General features: G+C 39.5%; 1 protein-coding gene and 1 non-coding gene across 2 annotated transcripts in view; one reads left to right on the top strand and one right to left on the bottom strand.

Annotated features, from left to right (window-relative positions):
- The window catches only part of BCAT1 (branched chain amino acid transaminase 1), a 179,139-nt gene that overhangs the window by 87,941 nt on the left and 67,274 nt on the right, over nucleotides 1–23,924 (bottom strand). The window lies entirely within an intron of this gene.
- LOC132530153 (U6 spliceosomal RNA) lies at nucleotides 12,399–12,506 on the top strand. Its single transcript, XR_009543707.1, has one exon. It is a non-coding gene; the product is annotated as a U6 spliceosomal RNA (small nuclear RNA).

Genomic DNA, 23,924 nt, shown 5'->3' with positions numbered 1-23,924 from the left:
ATGCATAACTGAATCACTTTGCTGCACACCTGAAACGAACACAACATTGTACATCAACTATACTCCAATATAAAATAAAAATTAAATTAAAAAAAAGAAGTGATACAAACAGCCTCAAGTTCTTGTCCCTAACTACCTCCTGAGTGATCCTTCATGCTCTCTTGTCCTGATGTTGGTGAGATACAAAGAACCCAGTGAAGAAACCCAAAGCCCTAGATGATGATAAAGCTACTAGAGGAAGAAGCCTGGGTCCTTCCCTGGAACAACCATGTGGAAGACCATCCTGACTAGGAACATTGTGCTTCATGTGAGCAAGAATTAACTTTTACCAAAATTTTAGGATACAGAAGCCAGAGTTGACCCTAATACAAAATTTAGATGTCCAATAGTAGAGAAATTTGTAAAGAATCTGAAGTGACTTTCTGGCAACATAGACTTCCTTTGAATGACTTATCGATCACAATCTGGGCAGTCGCTAAACCGGAATAGATATAAAAGCATGTATTTCTGTTCTACTTTATTATCATCAATTTGTATACCAGGCTATTAAATGAATGCACTACCATTCACTTAACTGCACCCTTTGAGGTCATTCTGCTTCACATCTGTTTTTGACACAATAAGAGGTAACCAAAAAAAAGAGGTGCAGAGGGTAAAGTTACCCGTAACTAAATCCTTTAAAAATAAAATGACACATTCTGATCAGTAATTTGTCATGGAATCATAGAAGTGGAGAGTTAAGGTGAATTAAGTGTTGGTGAAGCCAGTAACCCAGATGGCCTGAATCCCAGCCACAACATTCCATCAAGGAGTCATTCATTTTTTTCTTTGAACACCTCCAATTATGGGGACTCAAAGAACATAGAATAAAAAGCAGCTTAGGGTTTTTGTGTCCATTTGTTTGTTTTTGTGGAGCTAATAACAAAGAAAAGAAGAGAAAAGTAGGCAAGAAGAAAAGCTCGCATTTATTGAACACCCATTGACTGGGCCCTGGGTAGAGCACATCCATACATATTATTTTGTTTCATCTTCACAGCAACCCTGTAGGGTTGATGTGCCCATTTTTCAGAGGAATTGAAGCTCATAGGGTTGAAATAATTGATACATCTGCCAAGTTCATGTATCTGCCAAAGCAACAGAGACAGTGCTTATCCCACCAGAGCATGCTACCTCCTGAACCTTAAAAGGAAGAAGTAGTAAAAGGCAGAGGAGAAAAGAGATTTGGCTAGTGATTGGCCAGCTGATGTTTAACATTTGTTTCACTGGAGAACTGGGCAAAATAGCATCATGGTAGGCACTTGGTTGCTAGAATTAAAACCCTAGGGGCTTCCCTGGTGGCGCAGTGGTTGAGAGTCCACCTGCCGATGCAGGGGACGCGGGTTCGTGCCCCGGTTTGGGAGGATCCCACGTGCTGCGGAGTGGCTGGGCCCGTGAGCCATGGCCGCTGAGTCTGCGCGAGCGGAGCCTGTGCTCTGCTACGGGAGAGGTTACGGCAGTGAGAGGCCCGTGTACCGCAAAAAAAAAAAAAAAAAAAAAAAAAAAAAAAAAAATTGATGAATTAAAACCCTAGGATGTGTATCCAGCTTCCTCTGTTCCCTAGCAGTATCTCCTTGGGAAAGTTTCCTAACATCTCTAGGCCTTAGCTTTCCTATCTGTACAATGGAATAATATATGATAGCTACGTCCTGTCATTATACTGAGGATGGTTTGAGATGATGCACATAAAGTGCTTTGCATGATGTTTCACAGATAATGGGTAAAAGGTACAGGGTTTGGTGCTCAGACAAGGGAGGGGTGGCAATAGTTGCATCAGTTGAGAAATTAAAACACTTCAGGGTGTCTGCAGTTTTCTCAGAGACATATTTCATAACTATATATGAAAGTGATGTAAATGCATATTAAAGTTTTAAAATAGTATATATTTTTTTCAAGTTCATATAATTCTCATCAGGCAAAAATTCTGAAATATTCTGGGCTTTGTATGTGAGTGTGATGTGATTGGTGTGTGCTTTGAAATCCATCTCTAGCCATCATCAGGAATTTTACTTGGTACTGTTCACTCTCCTTCCCTAATTCCTTCGACTCACAACATAGAATCTATGGTCTCTAGTCATTAAACACAGGGGAAAAACCTAATAGTTTCATTAAATGACAGAAACCATTACTTTAGCATAGTGATCTTAGCTTTTAAGTACACTTGACTCACGACTTTCCTGGTGGCGCAGTGGTTAAGAATCCGCCTGCCAATGCAGGGAACACAGGTTCAAGCCCCGGTCTGGGAAGATCTCACATGCCTCGGAACAACTAAGCCCATACACCACGACTACTGAGCCTGCGCTCTAGAGCCTGCAAGTCACAGCTACTGAGTCTGCGGGCCACAACTACTGAAGCTTGCACACCTAGAGCCCGTGCTCCACAACAAGAGAAGCCACCACAATGAGAAGCCCGCGTACCGCAACAAAGAGTAGCCCCTGCTCGACGCCCCTGCTCTTCACAACTAGAGAAAGCCTGTGTGCAGTAACAAAGACCCAATGCAGCCAAAAATTGATTAATTAATTTTTTTTAAAAAGTACACCTGACTCAGATTTTGAATATTATGTCAAGCAAATTAAATACTCCTTCTGTTTTCGGAACATATTAGTATAAATGACAAACATAAACAAGGTCACATAGATATATGGAAATCTGTTCAAAGAAAAACAAAGGAGCTTTCTTCAGTGTTTCCATTGTGTAATTATATGCATGCAATGATTTCATTGCTGAGAGAAAAGTAAAGGACTGTGTTTCTAATTGGGAATATTTTCAGCTCAATTCCAGTTACCTATGAGAATCAGGAAGAGATGGAATGCAAAACGGAAAGAAGTGTCCTGGTGAGCTGGGAAAGAAAGGCATTTGGAACTTTGTGCTGCTGCTGAGGAATTAAACAGGAAAATATGTAGAGTTGAGGAGAGCTATTCAACTGAGAGAATGGTAGTGGTTTAAAAATAAAGTACTGGAACTCTTTTAGCAAATAAAATCCAATGGCACTCCAATGTATAAACAAGCTAAAAATGGAATTGCTTTGTTTGAAGCAGGGTATGTAGAACTTCCTCCAATAACCCTCTCCTCTGTTGAAATGTTAGTATCTTCAGACCACAGGATGGGGATCAGTATCTATCGGAATGCATGATCATCACCTGGGGATGCTTGTTAAAGATGCAGATGTCTGGGTCCCATCCTCAGATTCTGATTCAGTAGGTCTGATGTGGGACGTGGGGATGCTTATTACTGAAATGTCCTCCTAGAGACTGGAGTGTACAGTGAGGTCTGGAAGTGCTAATAAAGCTACCCCAGTACAGTCTCTCTAAGCTAAGGTTGTTAAATAAATTCTACAAATAAGGTACCTCTCCAGGCTTTCAACAAAATAGAGCCTTGCTTTAGGTTGTTGCGGCTGGCAGAAAGGACAGACTGTTGCTCTATTTTGCCTTAACAGAATAATGGAAGCAATGGAAAAGGTTAACATTATACAGTTAAGGGATGGTCAAAGGTTGGCCTGAGGATTTGTCAAAGATGAAAAGAAAATACAAGAGCACTTGAAGACAGCAGAATAGCATCCCATCTCCACTCTGTAGCAGTCACTACAGAGAGTGGCTAAAAGCATAGGCTCTGGAGTTCAGTTCTTGAGCTTGAATTCATGCTTTTTTTGCTTAGCTGTTTGACCTTGGCCAAGTTATTTAATCAGGAAGTACAGGGATCACAGGAAAACTTCCACTGGGGATCTTCAGCCACCTGTGGCACCGCAGTGGGTAACTCCCAGCAGGACCCCAGAAGACAGAGGAAGCCACCATGGATGACCCCAGCTGCCACTGGAAAATAACGGCTCTCCCTTTGTGCACCCTCCAAACCTCATGGGAATGTCTACCATTTAGCAGAATCTAATCCAGAAACATATTGGAGAGGGATTCTGAGAACAGTATTTCTGGAGTTCGTCTCTGCAGGAGGAAAATGTTTAAGGGGACATGAGTGAAGCTGAGTTGCTGACAGACAATCCAGTGTACCCATACCTGTTCCCCATGTTTCAATGTCTTCTGATTCTGCTCACTCACCCTCCCTGTTCCTTCCTGCTGGTTCTCCCCAGCCTATTAAGAGTCCAGAATTTGCCACAGCCAAATGTTTGCACATTGCCTACCATAAATATGAATGTCACAAAACTCTGGCAAGCATACAACGGGAAGCAAGAAATACCACACATATTAAGTTTTGCAAGGGCTTACTACCTGATTTCTATGAAGATGACCTGATTTCTCTCAAGGCTCGTGGGCACATGGTAATTTCCTCAGCTAACTTACACTATATTATTTTACTCTTCTCAGGCAAAGGGAAGACCATGTTGAGAAAATGTTATAGCAACAGTGTCTTGGGTCACTTGAAATATGTGAGTCCATGGTTCCTTGACCATGTATAATTGGTACTAACTTAACTCACTCCTGTACGCCCTACCCATCCTGCCCCATCATTACACAAATACACACCAAAGCAGTCATGTTTGGCAATGAAACAGGCATTATTATTCTATAAGGTTTATTAAAGTCCAGATCCTGATTTGTGTGTTTGTGTGTGTGCATGTGTGTGTGTGTGTGTGTGTGTGTGTAGCATTATCCATATCCTAAAATAAAATGGAGATATAGGTTTACCCGCAAGTAGATCCTTCCTATGAAAACTTTCCTAAGTTGAAATGGTGTAAAGTGAAGAAGCAATTACTGTAGAACACATCTTGCTAATGGATGAACAAAATATATTGAGATAAAGCACAGATGCTCACAGACACAGTTCAAAGCTATGGTGGCTTGATCCTGAGATGTTGCATGTATTTCCCTGGGAAGGAGCTTGGCGGGGCCACTCAAGCTACTAGACCTGTGATGCCTCTATAACAACTCCTTGCAAAACAAATGCTGATTGCTATTTTCACTTTTTTTCTGAAAGTGGAAACCTGTTTGGATTTCTGTCCATTAGCAAAAACAGGGACTAATGAGGGTCTTCCTTAAAAGCAGCATGGCTTAAAGCAAACTTTTGAAAAGCAGTGGATACCAGTGTAATTACACTGACATCCCATTCCTTTTGGAAGCGGATCGCTGTGCTTGCTGATACATAGTACTATGTACACTTTAGAAATACATCCAGGAACTCACAAATCCATGTTAAATTTCTACATAGGTAGTAAGTTGGCAATTAAATCCTCGTGAGAAATAAATTCCCTATAGATATTTTAGAGTATAGACACAACAAATAGATAAAACAAAACATAGCAGTATTAAAAAATAGCTTCAAATACACATTCATCCTGCAGTATCCATGGGGGATTTGTTCCAGAACCTCCCTGGATACCAGAATCCGCGGATACTCAAGTCCCCTGTATAAAATGGTTAGTAGTCGATCTTCCATTTGAGGGGATGCAGAACCTGTGGATACGGAGGGCCCACAGTACTTATGACCCTGAACGTACACAGTGCCCATGTGAAAAACTTCCAAGATATGTTTCTTTCTAAACTTTTCCGCTAAATATTTGAAAAATGAAGGCACTTCTAGAGACATGTGCACATGGAGCCTAGACACAAAAACTGCTCAAAAAAATTATAATGTCATATGAGATGTTTCAAATTGCTGCATCTAACTTAAAATATTTAATAACTTTAAAATGACTCAAAGGCTGCATAATGAAACAATAAAAGAGAACACACCTATCGAAAAATCAGCTAGTGAGAGGAGGATTCAGAAGATAAAATTCTTACTTGTGAGCAACAGAGAGTATATGTTAATTTTTAAATGTTTAACTTCTTAGAACAAGGAAAATTACAGCACTCTTCAATCAACTCAAGAAATACTTTTGTATGGAAATATGTTAATATAAATGTTTCAGACATTACATGAAATTTCTAAAAAAAAAATTATCTTTTGTAAATTCTACTCTCTGAAATTTAAAAATGTAAGGGGGGACTTCCCTGGTGGCGCAGTGGATGGGACTCCGCACTCCCAATGTGGTGGGCCTGGGTTCAATCCCTGGTCAGTGAACTAGATCTCACATGCATGCTGCAACTAAGAGTTCGCATGCCGCAACTAAGGAGCCCACGAGCTGCAGCTAAGGAGCTCGCCTGCTGCAATTAGGGAGCCCATGAGCTGCAACTAAGGAGACCGCCTGCTGCAGCTAAGACCCGGCGCAACCAAATAAAAAAATAAATCAAATTTAAATAAAAATAAAAATGTAAGGAAAATGAGAAGTAATCTAGTATAATACAGTAATGAGTGTGTCATACATATATAAATAGAAGAGTTCTTAAAAGCTCTGTGTTTAATTTTTATGAAACAAATACTGCTTTAAATGAATAAGGGGGAAAACTAGCTCTTTTGGAGAAAACTATGGTTATGTTTTATGAAAAGAACAGTCATTTATTTATGTGGATTAAGAATCCATGGTTTGGATACTTAAGATTTTCTTAAAATAAAGTGAATCTATATCTGAGCATTCTCTTTTTCTAACATCTTTTAATAACCATTAAAGACAATGCAATAAATAAATTGGTTGTGTTAATATGATTCTTCACTATCTGAAGGTCTTTTGAGCGTGGAGAAGAATATTTATAACCCTTTGTGCTTTGTTTTATATATATATATTATATATATACACACATATATATTACATGAAATAAATATGATTTGGTAAGCAAATTTTTCCTAAGTATTGACTATAATTTGTTAAATTCCCTCCAATAATTTAAACTACAGTTAGAAAGTGAACATAATTAATTCTTTGGATTATGGAAAATTTCTTAAGCAGCAGAAAAGCATAAAAATTCAGTAATTGTAAAATGTTCTATCATATTTCTATGTAAACATATTTTAAAATATGAAATACAATATTTATTTCTTAATTATTAATACATTTGTTTTAATGCCTTCCAAAGGTGTAGCACTGCTTATTTTGATACCATTCCATGGTCTTAATGCTACCATATCTGAAATTAAAAAAATTTCATCTTAGAAAAAAAAAAAAAAAGAAAGAAAGAAATACTGCTCCTTGGGCTTCCATGGTGGCTCAGTGGTTAAGAAGCCGCCTGCCAATGCAGGGGACATGGGTTTGAGCCCTGGTCCGGGAAGATCCCACATGCCATGGAGCAACGAAGCCCATGCACCACAACTACTGAGCCTGCACTCTAGAGCCCATGAGCCACAACTACTGAAGCCCGCACACCTAGAGCCCATGCTCCGAAACAAGAGAAGCCACCGCAGTGAGAAGCCCGTGCACCACAATGAAGAGTAGCCCCCTCTCGCCGCAACTAGAGAAAGCCCACGTGCAGCAACAAAGACCCAATGCAGCCAAAAATAAATAAATTAAATAAATAAAGAAGAAAAGAAAAGAAAAGAAATACTGCTCCTTTGCGTTTAATCACTCCTTGCTTCAAGGAGATTGGTAATGACATTTTCTTCGGTCAAGTTGTCCTTGTTTCCATCCCAAAGGTTAAGCATTATCAGATCACTTTAGAGGTATAATTATATTCTTTACGAATTTGCTTTTTTTCCTTATTTTTTTACAGGCAGAGTAAGCTTATGCAATTTTGTATATGTAATGTCATCAAAATTTAGTTCAAAAATAATCAAATATTGAATCTTGTAAGTAAAATCATTTCTATAATACGGTATTTCAATTTTGAATGAATTCCCATTTATTTCTCCATCAACTGGGGCAATGGCTATTCCATAGCAGTGAACAAAATTTATACTTCTTCGTAACCAAAGAGGAATCTCTAATCTTTTCTTAATAAAAATAATCAAATTAATCAGCCTCCAGAAATTAATCAATGTTCCTGGATTTTAGTTCAATATTTCTAAAACTCACTCATGATCCAGTTACTCATTAAAAAATGAAGGCAAAATTAAGGTCATTTGATGACAGAGATTATAAGCTTATAATCTTTGGGCTTGTTCAACACCTGGTATTCGAGTCAAAAAAGCAAGTGGAGAAAATAGTATGGGCAGGGAAGATGCAGGGAGAGAAAAACACTAAGGAGAGAATATTCTTAATTTCCATAAGTAGACCCCTATATATCTCAAACACTCTCTTAGTGAAAACCCATTAGAAATAATACTTCTGTTTTGAAGTATTTATCAACAAAACTTGTGATTTATGGGCCAAGCATTCTGTATGAGAACTCACTCTCTCATTTTGCCTGGAAGTAAAGAGTAATTAGGTGAACACCTAAACATAGCCTAAACTAAGGAAAAATAAAAGTACCTCTCTTCGAAATCCATCAACCACCTTTTTGAAACATTCTTTTCACACGCTTGGCCCTGCCTCCTTCTTCTCTTGTTTCATTTCTCCTCTGCCCACTCTGGCATCCTCTTGTTCTTTCACACCATCTGTGTGTTGCATATGACACCTTCCTGTGTTCCCCGGTTTACTGCTGAGAATTTCACGTGAAACACCTGTTGCTCAGATGTCCAGTTTCTTTCTGTCTTAATCACTTCTCATTTAAGCCTTGGAATCAAGGGAATTCACTTCAACTAACATGAAATTACAAAATCACATTGATAAAACCAGATCTGAACTTCTCTGCATTTCTTGAAGGAGGAAAAAATATGCATATATCTTAAATTAGAAGGTCCCCATATTCAATCCACTAACTATAATCATATCAGTTATCTCCCATGACATATTAAGGTTGCCAGGTCAATATTGATAAATATAAGAAATAAGCTTGGGGACTTTCCTGGTGGTCCAGTGGTTAAGAACCCACCTTCCAATGCAGGGGACGTGGGTTCAATCCCTGGTTAGGGAACTAAGATCCCACATGCCGCGGGGCAACTAAGCCTGCACGTCGCAACTACTGAGCCCTTGTGCTCAAGAGCTCACATGCTCTGAAGCCCACGTGCCACAACTAGAGAAGTCCGAGTGCTGCAATGAAGAAGAACCCGCGTGCCACAACGAAGACCCAGCGCAGCCAAAAAAAAAGAAATAAGCTCAACAAGTGTTCCAATATTCTGAGGAAGTCAGAAATCTCAGGGAAGTTATCCATCCAGCTATATACTACTAGACTACAGCTGTAAATCTACGTAGTCTAAGAAGCATTTCCAAATTTATTCTACCCATTCCTAACAAGATAAGGTAATATTTGATTCCCTCTTCCAGCTTCCCCATATTAAGTCATAAATTTCTTGAGGAAAGGACATTTTCTATGAATAGACTGTAAGAATTCTGAGGGATTTGCAGTCAAGGACTAGACTTTAAAGACAGAAAAAGAACTTTCAGAGACTTCCCTGGTGGTCCAGTGGCTAAGACTCCACACTCCCAATGCAATGGGCCTGGGTTCGATTCCTGGCAGGGGAACTAGATCCTGCAGGCATGCCGTAACCAAGAAGTCTGCATGCCGTAACTAAGATCCCTCGTGCTGCAACTAAGACCTGGCGCAGCCTAAAGAAATAAATAAATAAAAAGAAACTACAGTGCAGAGTTCCTTGTGGAGGCAGAAGAGGGCAGAGAACCCGCAATAACAACCAACAAGAGAGAGCTAACAATGGACATCTGCCAAAGTAGAGAGCAATCAGTATCCAAAACGCAGTCCTGGAAGAAAGACCAAAATGTCCAGTAGTAACAAACCCAGTAGGAATATCCAGAACAACTAACAGTAACTGAGTAAATGCTTTACATAAATGAACTCATAGAATCCTCACAACCACAAATCACTATTAAAATAAAGTCATTAGGGGCTTCCCTGGTGGCGCAGTGGTTGAGAGTCTGCCTGCTGATGCAGGGGACACGGGTTTGTGCCCCAGTCTGGGAAGATCCCACATGCCGCAGAGCGGATAGGCCCGTGAACCATGGCCGCTGAGCCTGCGCGTCCGGAGCCTGTGCTCCGCAACGGGAGAGGCCACAGCAGTGAGAGGTCCGCGTACCGCAAAAAAAAAATAAAAAAAAAAAAAAGTCATTAAAATAAAATTATTATTAAAAAGAAAAAGAACTTTCAGGAAAGTCACTGATTGGGAGGTGTGAAGATATCCAGCATGAGCAATATTCCTTTGTGTTGGGTAGAAACAAATCAGATCTCAAAGCTAATTTAAGACAGGAAGAAGAGGTCTGCATGTCTTTTGGAAAATAAAAAAGTAATTGTGTCCACGTCAACAAAACCAAGCCTATGCAAAGTCTGATATGAAGAATAATCTGGGGGTGATCCTGGTAACTGAAATCAATGAGGACCTCCAATCACTGGAGACAGGACACGTTTTAAGTGTTAAGTGAAAGGAGTAAGGGTTGGAAAGTGCGTTTTATCAGGAAATGTATGCTCAAGTTATGCAAGCCATGAAAATGAGATTATTTTAGGAAAGCCAAAATAAGGACAAGATAAAAGTGAAAAGAACAGGGGTTGCCTGGAAAGGCTGCAGAATAAAACACTAGTTTAAACTCTTACGGAGGAAGATACAGAAACTGTACTCCATAAAAGTATTCATCTTCCCCACATTAAAGAACGAATCTTTCTCTACCAAAGGACAGATTTTGTATGAGGACAGATTTTGCTCTTTTAAGAGAACAATATTACTCCTTTACCTTTAAAAAGCCCAAAATATTGAGCTGTGATACAATTCCAGTTGTACTAAGCATGGCTTAGTATGCTGCTTCAAGTGCAAGCTTTTAGGAGCTTACCTTCAAAACCAAACTAAATGAATCTAGTATCCGCCTGCCAACGCAGAGGACACGGGTTCAAGTCCTGGTCCGGGAAGATCCCACATGCTGCGGAGCAGCCCCTGCGCCACAAGTACTGAAGCCCGCACACCTAGAGCCTGTGCTCGGCAGCAAGAGAAGCCACCGCAATGAGAAGCCCACGCGCTGCAACGAAGACCCAACGCAGCCAAAAATAAATAAATACATAAATAAATGAATCTAGTAAAAATGACACTTAATGGGAAAAAAAACACCTACCTGATAATATGTACTCAAGTACGGCTAACTGCCCTATAGCTATAACAACGAAAGGCTAAAGGAAACAAGCAGTCCAATTAAAGCCATAAAAGGCTTTAGAGAGACAAACTGGTCCATTTATTTATTTATATAAAGGTATAGTTAGCATGGTCTATATTTTTATAACTATAACTGACATTCGGCTATGTTATATCTATCTTCCTATCTATCAATATCTATCTAGAAATACAATTTAATCCAGGTACTTAGTTTCTAAGTACAGCAGGTAGGGGTGTGTGTGTGTGTGTGTGTGTGTGTGTGTGTGTGTGTGTGTGTGCGTGTGTGTGTGTGTGTGTGTGTAAGGCACTCAAATTAATGCCCTAAATGAGAGAATCTCAGAGAAAACTACTTTTATTCTACTTATTCCAAAGATAGATTTACCTTAAAGAGCCATATTGTTCTTTGGATACCTAATGCTGATATCACCGTTAGTTTATCAAAAACTTTGACTTAGTATGGTTGTAAACTTCCCCTTTCCATCTCTCAGAATAATGTCTCATGTTTGTTGACTCAGAGGAAAAATGATAATTTTATTTATCACTTAAACTTCAATGGGTTTCAAGGCAAAGTAAGCTAAAATTTACCAAAATAGCTTTAATTTTGTGCCAGGAAAAATTTAAATCTGGCGAAAGCTAAACCAACTGGGACATTTCAAGTTGAGAAGAGTAGTTGGGAAGATAGAAAATTATCTTTTTAAAACAGATATTAGATGCCACAGCTTTCTGGGTATTCTTCTGAGCTACTAATGAGTTGACTCAAAGGATATGGAATCTGAAAGGGAACTAGAGATTACTTGTTAATTGTTAACAACTCCCACCACCCCCTTTTTTTGCAAAAGGGGAAATTGTGATTGATGCCTAAACCATCACCTGAACAAACACTTCTCCATTTTCAGAATTTAAAAAAACCAAAAAACTTTAACGCATGAGACAATATTTTCATTGCAAACAAATGAGAAGCAACCTGTAATATATGGGTAAAGCTGCTGAAAGAAACAATACTAACCAAGAGAGAAACTAAATTTGGTAGCCCAGGTTACTCGTATGTGATTTAACTGTTCTATTTAATCTATAAAAAATAACTCCCTGAGTGTTGACGAGCTACTACTGTGGGTGGAGTGTGGATGGTACCTGTCCTAAATATCTGATCCGTGAAGCATACATTTAAAAACACATTTTATAGGGACTTCCCTGGTGGTCCAGTGGCTAAGACTCTGCACTCCCAATGCAGAGGACCCGGGTTCGACCGCTGGTCAGAGAACTAGATCCCACATGCAGCAACTAAAATCTCCTGCACGCCGCAACGAAGATCCCACGTACTGCAACTAAGACCCGACACAGCCAAATAAATAAATAAATATTTTTAAAACCCCACATTTTTATAATTAAAATATAGGAATGGAAATATATATTTAGTGCTCGCTTCGGCAGCACATTTACTAAAATTGGAACGATACAAAGAAGATTAGCATGGCCCCCTGTGCAAAGATGACACGCAAATTCGTGAAGCGTTCCATATTTTTTGAGAGAGTGACATGGACATATATACACTACCAAATATAAAATAGATAGCTAGTGGGAAGCAGCCGCATAGCACAGGGAGATCAGCCCGGTGCTTTGTGTCCCCCTAGAGGGGTGGGATAGGGAGGGTGGGCGGGAGACGCAAGAGGGAGGGGGATATGGGGATATATGTATACATATAGCTGATTCACTTTGTTATACAGCAGAAACTAACACAACACTGTAAAGCAATTATACTCCAATGAAGATGTTAAAAAAAAAAAGAAATATATATATCTACACTCAGGAAGAATAACCCACGGGAGCTTATTTTCATATTTGAATTCAAAATACCTTTAAAAATTTAGTTTAACATAACAGTTCCAGGAATACCACAAGCATGTTCATGCTGGTAACTTTCTATCAGAAAAGATCAGAAAGAGAGGAGCCTGGTCGACAAAAGATCTTTAGAGAGGAAAAAAATGCATATGTTATTACAATTCTTTGAAGGTGAGATAGAGCAGTTCTTTATCTAAAACTTCCAAGCAATGTGAATATCTTCAGTAGGTGAAAAGGCATTCCCTAAACTTTCATGCCTGGAAATGCACTCCTCGGTTGCAAGAACTTGAAAGTTAGATAATAAGGAAATTCCCAAGATCTAGCTGTTTATGGGAACAAAGTGTTTTACAAACAGGGACATTAAATGCCTTGGCTAAAGTCGAAATGACACTGTCTAAAGCATACAGTCTATCACTGTGCTGAGTCATAATTACTCATTCATTTGTCTTGCTGGGAATACATCTGTGGCATTCAAATTCAAGGAGGCTGAATCCTCAGTAGAGCCTGTTGTTCCGTTTTATATCTGGGTAGTTCATTTTGAAAGGAAGTTTGCACATAATGTACGATTAATAATCCCTTATTGAGAATATGTCCCGTAGAGCTGGTGACCCTCTTATAGAAGGACTTTTTGTTTGCAGTATCTAAAGGCTTAGGTCTTGGGCAAAATAATAGCCTGCTGTGGCTTTTTGAGTTTCTCTTCTAGAAATTTTGAGCAGACATTGAGAGCGTGGTGGTGATTATAACTCTGAAGTAAAGAGTTATGTTGGGGGACTTCCCTGGTGGATCCAGTGGCTAAGACTCTGCATTCCCAATACAGGGAGCCCAGGTTCAATTCCTGGTAAGGGATCTAGATCCCACAGGCTGCAACTGAAGGTCCTCTGTGCTGCAACTAAGACCCAGTGCAGCCAAATAAATAAATATATATATATATATATATATATTAAAAAAGAGTTATGTAGGGAGGCTTTCTAATAATCAGCTTGTCACAGCCTTGCAGGTTCAGGCCATGAAGAGTTGAGGCACTAAATTCATCTTTTTTTCCTTCTATAACCACAATACCCAGGTCATTCTAACAAAAATAAGAGCACAATTCTCATTCTGTATCCAAATTTCCCCAACTTTTCCCAAAGGCCCTGATGGCTGGTTTTGGTTCCCAGGTGGGGTGTGATCAATGATTCCCCGTTGCCATTTCTCCATCTCTAACTGGTAACCCCTAAAGCACTGCCCCCCCCCGCTGCCTGAATTACTTTAAATTGAAATTGTTATTGAGACCATTGTAGATTCACATGCTACATGTAAGAAATAATAGAGCTGCACTTTGCCCAATCTCCCCAGTGATAAGTAATATTTTACAATACTATAGGATTCTATCCCAACCAGGATGTTGACATTGATACAACCCACTGAACTTATTTGGATTTTCCTAATTTAACTTGTACTCCTGTGTGTGTATATGTGTGTATGTGTTTAGTTCTACACCTACATTCATTTTTGAATAATCATTTCAGCTAAAATGTATGGAGTACCTGCTGTCTACCTGGCACTGTTCTAAGTTCTTTACATGTATAATCTCATCTAATACTCACGTACCAAGTACTGTATACTTAGCTCCATTTTACAGACGAGAGAGGCTAAATGATGTGGCAGTGGCAGAGCAGGGCCAATTCACTTTACCACCAGGCCACACATCTCTCATTACTACAGAGCACCTCTTGGTTACAGAATTCAGCCCTGTGGAGCTAGACTGTGTCCAGAGGGCCAGGAGGCTGGGAACACACTTCTTAAATAGCTATAAAGTCAGTGTCTCTTACAGGGGATTTTTAGGTGAAATTATTCTATCTGATACTATAATGGTAGATATAAGACATTACGCAGGCTTCCCTGGTGGCGCAGTGGTTGAGAATCTGCCTGCTAATGCAGGGGACACGAGTTTGAGCCCTGGTCTGGGAGGATCCCACATGCCGCGGAGCAACTAGGCCCATGAGCCACAACTACTGAGCCTGCGCATCTGGAGCCTGTGCTCCGCAACAAGAGAGGCCGCGATAGTGAGAGGCCTGCACACTGCGATGAAGAGTGACCCTTGCTTGCCACGACTAGAGAAAGCCCTCGCACAGAAACAAAGACCCAACACAGTCAAATATAAATAAATAAATAAACAAATGTGGGGTTTTAAAAAAAATTTATAGTTATTCAATTTCAAATATTAAAAAAAAAGACATTACGCATTTGTCAAAACCCATAAAACTGTATAACACAAAAGTGAATCCTAAGTGAAGGATCGGTTTTAATAAATAATAACGTATTGGGGCTTCCCTGGTGGCGCAGTGGTTGAGAATCTTCCTACCAATACAGGGGACATGGGTTCTAAGCTCTGGTCCAGGACAATCCCACATGCCACGGAGCAACTAAGCCCGTGCGCCACAACTACTGAGCCTGCGCTGTAGAGCCCACAAGCCACGACTACTGAGCCCACGTGCCACATCTACTGAAACCCATGTGTCTACAGCCCATGCTCCACAGCAAAAAAGACACCACGATAAGAAGCCCACGCGCAGCAACGAAGACCCAACACTGCCAAAAATAAATATAAATAAAATAAATTTTAAAAAATAATAACGTATCAATATTGGTTCATCAATTGTAACAAATGTACCACACTATTGCAATACGTTAATAATAAGGGAATGGGGGAAGGAAGAGAATGGGAACTCTGTACCTATGCTCAATTTTTCTGTAAACCTAAACTAGCTCTAAAAAATAATCTATTAATTTACAAAACAGAAATAGACCCACAGACATAGAAAAAAAACTTATGGTTACCACAGGGGAAAGGAAGGGGGGGATAAATTAGGAGTTTGGGATTAAAATATACAGACTACTATACATAAAATAGCTATCCAACAAAGACCTACTGTATAGCACAGGGAGCTATACTCAATATCTTGTAATAAGCTATGATGGAAAAGAATCTAAAAAAGAATATATATATGTGTGTGTACATATGTATATATATACATATATACACACACACACACACACACACACAAACTGAATCACTTTTCAGTACACCTGAAACTAACACAACATTGTAAATCAACTATATTTCAATTAACATTTTAAAAATAATAATCTATTAATTTAAAAAATATTTTTAAAAAAGTCAATGGTTCTTTCAGATGGACCTGCCCACAAAGTAACTGAAAAAACTTTTATCTTTGGAAATCTCCATACTGTGGTCACTGAGCATTTATATTTCGCCACTTGCCTTACATTATCTGAAGGGGCAGGAATATAGTGACAAAAACTCAGGCACTTAGAGGGTGCCCTGGGGATGTGTATGGCTTTTTTCCCCTTCCACATCTTCCCCTGCACCGACCTCAGAAGCTGAGCAGGACGCAGGCAGACAGAGTAAAGTGCCTGTAATTCCCATCCATTCCTGGGCCCTGTGGAATTTGAACTTATGTTTACTGCGTTGTCACTCGGACATTAAATCTTAACTGTCAAAATATTCTTCAAGGCAGAGAGAGGAGTTCAGCATGGTATCCCAAAATGTCTTTTCCATACTCTTTTCGGCAGCTCTGAAAGAAAATGTTGCTACTACTCTCAAAAATACTGTTTTTATGTTCCCATGGAAATTCACAAAGGGAATATTATATTTAATCTTTACCATAAGCAGAAATACTTATTTCTGATGGAAATAATATTAGACATGGAAATCATGGAAAATATTATCTAAACTTTCATATTGAGTAAGAAATCCATCCGGTACCTCTTGAGTATTGTACACCTAGAGCAATCAGGAAAGTGGCCAATGACTACCCACTGTGGAAATTGTTCCTTTGACAAACATACTATGCTCCCAGGCAAACTGTACCTCTACACATTATCATATAAAACCAGAGAGACAAATTAATCTTAGGAGCTATTTGGAGGAAGATATCTGAACAGACCTCACACTCCTCTGCCCCAAATCACAATCCAATATGAACTCATAATCTTTTTCATTGGCTTTGGTAATTGTACCCTTTGAAGACAATCTGTGAATATGCATATAGCCCTTAGGCACTTTAACTGCCATTTCATCCAATTAACAGATAATTAAAAATGCTTTGTGTGAGTACCTTTTCCCCTTTCCTTTTATCACCAAAGAGTGAGCAGTGCCTGTAAGGATGAAGTGCAGGAAGCAGTCACAGCAATGGGAGATGTCAGATGTATCAAAAGCAAACATCCTTTCATCTCACTTTGTCACTTGACCCTCGAGGTTTGGGTTTTAATGATGAGCTATTCTCCTTTAACGAGTCAACTAGTTCTAATGGGACTAGTCATGAGATGTTCCCAAAGTTTCAGTATGTTGCTAGAGTCATCCTCACGTAGAGTGTCATAGACAGATTATTTTCAGAGCAAACGAGGACCAAATCATACTTACAGCTAAATTGGCGGCAAGATCTATTTAATTCTGCAACCAGTCTTTTCCACACTCAACAATGGGAGGAAATGGGCATAGATAGCCTCAAGAAAAGGAGCCTGACTAGATAGAATAATCAAGTAACTATATTTTAAGGGATTCTTTTTTCCTATAACAACCAAGATGGGCTATCAAGTTAACCTATGATAATGAACAACCATCAAATCTCAACCTCCATCCAGGTTTATTTCTCATTCATGCAATGAGTCCAACATGGATCAGCAGAGAGGTCTCTGCTTCATTTAGTCTCTTGGGGCCCAGGATAATGGAGGCTTCTTGCTAACTCATGATCCCACTATCACTGAAGTAGGGAAAAGAGGTGTGCAGTTGACACCACCAATTAAATGCTTCCACTTGGAAGTGACACATGTCAATTCCACTCATATTTCATTGGCTGAAGCAAGTCACTGGCTAAGCTTAACTTCAAGGGGGCTGGAAATTGCAATCTTAACAGAGACCCAGAAGGAGGAAAACCAGAATATTTTTGAGTAGATCTGCCTGTTCCCTGTGACTGACTCATAGTTTAATAATACTGTGCAGTTTGATAATTTAGCATCTAGCGTTTTGATGCTACGTGAGTGACCCTGAAGGTCTATGATAAGACCTATTGTCTTGCAGGAGGCAGATATTTAGCTAAAGAGTTAGCTCTGTGGTTCCCCACTTGTCACATTCACTGTAATTCAAGGAAAGTGATTAAAAACTGTGTCTCTTATAAGCATACTTAGTTGTCCGTTATGAGAACTTTTTACTGTTTTAGGAACTAAGAAAGGCTTTGTCTTCCATTGAAGAGTTGGCATGTTTCCTGTTGGGAATTAATTAGAATCTGTTGACCCTGCAGAGAACTAGGTTATAAACTTTGAATTAGCCCCAAGAGTTAACCTTATTTTCTTAGCTGCTTTTAACCTTGTTTTCCTCCTTTGTAATTAATTGTAAAACAATGGTATTATATTTATCCTTTTTATATACCACCTCAAGCTCTTTTGTGAAAGAGATGAAGAATGAATAAAGAATTGGAATTGAAAAAGACAAAACAAACCTGTCACTTTGTTAAAAACAATCATTTTCCTGGTTGTGATGCTGTACTATAGTAATGCAAGATGTTACCACTGGGGGCAACTGAGTGAAGGATACACAGGGTTCTTGTGAATTATTTCTTACAACTGCATGTGAATCTGTAATTATCACAAAGTTAAAAGTTTTTTAAAAAAATCTACAATAGCCTCCCAAAGATGGTTGACTGCTAGTGCTGGTGCTTTAAGTCTATTTAAAGGACTTGAAAATGTCAAGATTCTCTTTCAAACCAATAATTTAATGAAGAAATGCCCAATTTACCATACAATAAGATTCATTGTGGCAAAGACTTGAACCACAGTCAAGGGATATTTCCATGAATTACTAATAAAAAAAAAAGACACAAGATTTATACAGAAAGTGAGTACTTACTTTGTCTCTTTTTTTCCTTCCTTCTTCCTTCCCTCCTTCCTTCCCTCTCATCTTTTTCTTTCTTTCTTTTTCTTTTCTTTTCTTTCTTCTTCCTTCCTTCCTTCCTTTCTTTCTTTCTTTCTTTTCTTTCTTTCCCTCTCTTACTTTTTTTCTTTTAAAAGATACAATTAAATCCCTCCTATTGCTAAAGACTATGGTAAGCAATTGGTAAGGAAGACAGAAAGGTGTCTGCCCACACAGTGCTTATGTTTTAAAGGAGGAGACAGTAAAATTGCAATTGTGATACATGCTTAGAGGAAAACTAAGAGAGGGCTGAGATGAGATAAGGGGAGTGCGGATCCACTGTAGACGAGGTGGCCATCTGAGGAGATGGAGGAGGAGAAATAACTAACACTGTGAAGAGCAGAAGAAGAGCATGTGTGAAAGGCCTGGGAGAGAGATGGATCTGCATATTTTTGAGAACCCGGAAGGTGGTCAGTATGGCTGGAAGATGGTTGGTAAGGAAAAAGCAAAGATGATGTTGGCAACATTGTGGGCAGAGCAAAAGCCTAGTAACTCCAAGTGTTGTTATAGGTGATTGTCAGCTAGGACTGACATAATTACTGATACATGTTCTAAATTAAACAAGTTTGTTGTTGAACTAATAAATCGTAAAGTAGTCATTCTTTGTCTCATTCCTGTAGATACCACTACTGTTCCCATATTCCTCCATATTCAGTTTCCAAAGAGAAAGCTAATGAACAAGGATGTTAAGCAATTAAAAAATGCAAAAGAAAAGTTAGAATTAGTACTGTTGCAAGAGCCCTCCATATGTAAATAAAACACCGGCAACAGGCAATGTCCACTTGTTGACACACGTAGGACAAAATATAGGTATATTATGATTCTCAGCGTCAGCTCTTTCCACTGGGATGGACACTCTGCTCCTCGCGTCTTTTCCATCTGCCAAAAATTCTGATAAATGTATTTATAACTTATTTATTTTATTATTAGAGCTTAGGCTAAAATACAATAGCCCTCGCAAAGATAACACTATGACTTGAATTTACATTAAAGGCTAAAAGACTATCTTGGAGAGAGATTACCTCCTAGGTATAGAGAAGGAATGGCAATAGATGAGAGGATTAAATTAAGATATTGAGTGGGGCTTCCCTGGTGGCGCAGTGGTTGAGAGTCCGCCTGCCAATGCAGGGGACACGGGTTCGTGTCCTGGTCCGGGAAGATCCCACATGCCGCGGAGCAGCTGGGCCCGTGAGCCATGGCCGCTGAGCCTGCGCGTCCAGAGCCTGTGCTCCGCAACGGGAGAGGCCACAACAGTGAGAGGCCCGCGTACCGCAAAAAAAAAAAAAAAAAAATACTGAGTGGATTAAACTTTAATGGTGATATTTTATTTATTAAAGTTGTGCATAATGATAAAAGTATTAATCTTTATAATGTTTTGGATTTTTGTATATATTCCTTAATAGTTCCTTTATTAAAAGTAGATGATTACCTTCAGATTCTCTCCTAAGAGTAATTTTCAAGCAAATGAGCTCTTAAAAATAGAAAAAGGAGAGTGGAGGAATGGAAAGGATCGTGAAAAAGACTGAGTCCACTAATGACAGATTTCTCAGAGTGAAGGAAGCTTAGAGCAAGAAGAGACTTAAGGAGTCAACTAATGGAAGTCCTTCTTTTTAGAGCAGTAAATCTGTTCAAGGTCACGGGGCCAGTTGGCGGAGCTGGTGGAGGAGATATGGGGTCAGAGCCTCATGTCCAGAACTCCTGACTTCAGTCTGTTGCCCAGCATTACACTACAACTGCTTGGAGTTTCCTCTTGGTTTAATCACTGGTGACACCAAATTTCATTTTAGCAACACAAGGACTATCTGGAAGTTAGAAGTAGACCTGTTATTTACTGGCAAACTGGAGAAAGTACCTTAAACGAGGATGAAGAGGGGTAAAAGGGACAACCACAATGGCTGAACAGAAAAAGCCACTGAAGAAATAACTACAGTTGATTCTCCAGGGGGGAGTAAAGCAATGTAAGAAAAAGAGCATCATATCAGGAAGTATAAAAGGAATGCTGCCTGTAAGGACTGCATCCTCTCCATTGCCCAGAAGGTTACTAAAGCTCACTGTCCGGGTGCAGAGTCTGAAGGCTGAGAGAAGAAGAGAGCTTTGAGAGGGTTTTTAAAAAGACACAAAAGTTAAAGAGAAAAAATGAGGCACAAAGAGAATTGGAGTGTCACCTAGAGAAGAATTATTGAACACTGAACACTAATATTCTATCATTTTCTCCAGTGTGTAGATGTCTGTCTGTAGATAGAATATGTATGAAAATGTCTTCATTTGGCAGCAAAAAGGATTTTAGACTTCAGAGAAAAAAAATTCCTAACATGTTAAACATAAGAATGATCTAAAAGGGCCAGCTGTTGCTTCTGTCTGTGCTGGTTTAGGTGTAGTGCAGCCAATGTAAGAGTCACTTCTGGTCCACAGGAGAGCAAGAAACATTCTTCTGGTAGGAGCTAAACCTAACTGACTTGCCTCTCAGCACCCTAATTTCAGGTTCTAAGAAACCTGCTACACTCAGAGCTGGGGAAGGAAAAGCCACTGGGATCCCTTGGGCCCAGCGCTGCACCTGCACTGCCTCACAAGCACATTCCAGTCCCTCAGGTTATTAGACAATGAACTGTCACTGGCAGGGAACTTACTCTGATATAAATGGAAGCAGTTATCCAGGTTAGTGTTCCAAGAAAGTTAAGAACAGCTGCAACTTGGCTGGGAATCTTGTTTATCTTTTTAATTGTGTATATATGTCCAGAGGCTCTCCGATGGCTCTAATATAAAGAATAAATGCTGTGTGGGAATTCAGTAATTAAGAGTCTCCTGTTGTTTCCTGTGTGGTAATTTTCACGGAGACCACTGTGAAAATTTACTCACATGAGGCTGAGACAGAAAGGAAGTACCAGGAGAAAACTCAGAAAAAATTAGCAATTCAGGAAGTGCATTTCATTATCAAACCTGCACATGCTGGGTTTTGAGCAAACTTGACTACCTTGAGTACAGTGACGTAAAACCATTTCGACTTCAGAACAAATGCCTTTGTTGACAAAATGGATTCTATCTTTCAGATGAATGTTTTTCTGGGAACTCCCTGGTGGTCCAGTGGTTAGGACTCTGCACTTTTACTGATGAAGATCCGGGTTCAATCCCTGGTCGGAGAACTAAGATACCACAAGCCTTGAGGTGCGGCCAAAAAATATAACAATAATAATAATAATAGAGGGAAGAAAGAGATATAACCTAAACAAAATAAAGAATATCTATACAAAACCAACAGAAAATATTTTTAAAAATAAACAAATCTTTTTATAACCTCGCAATAGTTTCTCAGGAGTACCTCCATTTGATGTTTGCTGAGAAGTATTTAGATCAGCGTTTTCAAATGTGAATGTGCAAATGAATTACCTTGTTAAAATGCAGATTCCGATTCAGTAGATCTGGGGAGGGGCCTGAGATTCTGCACTTCTAACAAGTGCCTAGGGGAGGCCCATGTTGTTCGTCTAGTAACGATGCTTTGGGTAGTGAGGTTTTAGATAACTTCGAAACTCATCCAGTAGTTGTTTTAGATTTTAAAAGTCACTCTCTAAAAACAATAAATTAAATTAATCCCAAGCAACAGGAAGCTAAGATGATTTTCAAAGCTAAATGCTTATGTCTCTTTGGGCCAAGAAGGAGCTCTTGCGAGTTGAGATCAAGAGCAAGCTGGCAGACAAAAACAGTGCCAGGCAAGATGCCACCTGATGGGGGAGATAGGGCTCAGCCTGAATTACCTTGTCCATGGGTTTTGGCAAACTCAGGTCTAATCAAGGTCATTTTCAATAATGAATGGTTACAGTCTGGTTGATGGGGTCCAGCAATCATCATAATCGAGCAATAGGCAGTGATTTTGTTCCAAAGGAGTCAATCTGGATGGAAACTGGATTAGTCTATGTCTAGGTAGGAAGAGACGATGTCCAAGCTTGAGGCAGTGGCTGGGCCCCGGTCAGATGGGCTGAGGCTGTGAGCAGGGTGATTCTTACAAAGAACTGTATCAGCGCAGAAATCCAGTCAATCAGGATGGATGGACATGCAGGTTGAGGGTTAGGGAGAAAGCGCAGTGGGATCCAGGAGCTCATCCAAGAGACACCAGATGCTGGGATTAGGACAGCAAAGCTAATTTCATGCTTCTGAATTTCTGCTGTTAATGTACTATCAGACCTGTTTCCAATTAACTCAAGAATGAGGTGAGATTAAGTCTGCAGATGAGATGTCTTCAATACTTGGAGCTAAGTGGTGCTTCAAGAAAAAGTGTGGAGCTGACAAATATTGTGTACCTCCTAGATGCTGAGCACTACACAGGGTGTTTAATACACACCACATAATCATATTTAATACATACTTGTCAGTGTAGGCTGCATCTGTAAGATAACACGTCAGCTGCTGTGCACCGCTGCACATTTTCTAGCACCACACGTGAGTATGTTGATGGGAGTTTCCTTTTCTTGTCTTATTTTACATCTTGAGTTTTGGTGTCAAGTTTTCTTTTTCATGTGAGGTTTTGTTTCTGCTTATATGATTGTCATTGTTATTTGCCACTGTTTACAATTATATAATAGGATTGATTATATAATAGGATTAAAGAATTTTGCTCTGAGAAGATAGGAGAATGAGGAAGATGTAATCCTTTGAAGAGTTATCGGTCAAGTGGTAGAGGCAACCGTTGACATAAAAAATGATAAGTTCTCATGGTCACCTAGATGAGCACGGAAGGATGAGAGTAGAACTATCTGTGGCCTTCATATGCTCAGCTGAATACTAGCCATTCAAGTCAGTGAATAGTCATGAGAATAACTGTTGAAATGTGTTGGAATTATTGACATTAAAGAGAGTTTGCAGGGACTTCCCTGGAAGTCCAGTGGTTAAGACTCCAAGCTTCCACCGCTGGAAGCACGGGTTCAATCACTGGTTGGGGGACTAAGATCCTGCATGCTGCTCAGCACAGCCAAAAAAAAAAAGAGAGAGAGAGAGAGAGAGAGAGAGAGAGTTTGCATTAAACTGGGGCGGAGGACTACTCTTGCAGAAAATGCAAACATTAACCTCGTGCTTATGGCAAAAGCCAGCCCAAAAAATATGCCATTTCTTCTCATAGGAAATATGAAATCACCTTCTCATG

Source organism: Lagenorhynchus albirostris, chromosome 11 (assembly GCF_949774975.1).
Source record: "Lagenorhynchus albirostris chromosome 11, mLagAlb1.1, whole genome shotgun sequence".
Classification (NCBI taxonomy): domain Eukaryota; kingdom Metazoa; phylum Chordata; class Mammalia; order Artiodactyla; family Delphinidae; genus Lagenorhynchus; species Lagenorhynchus albirostris.
Note: the sequence above shows the minus strand (reverse complement) of the source record. Positions and strands in the feature narration are given on the sequence as shown.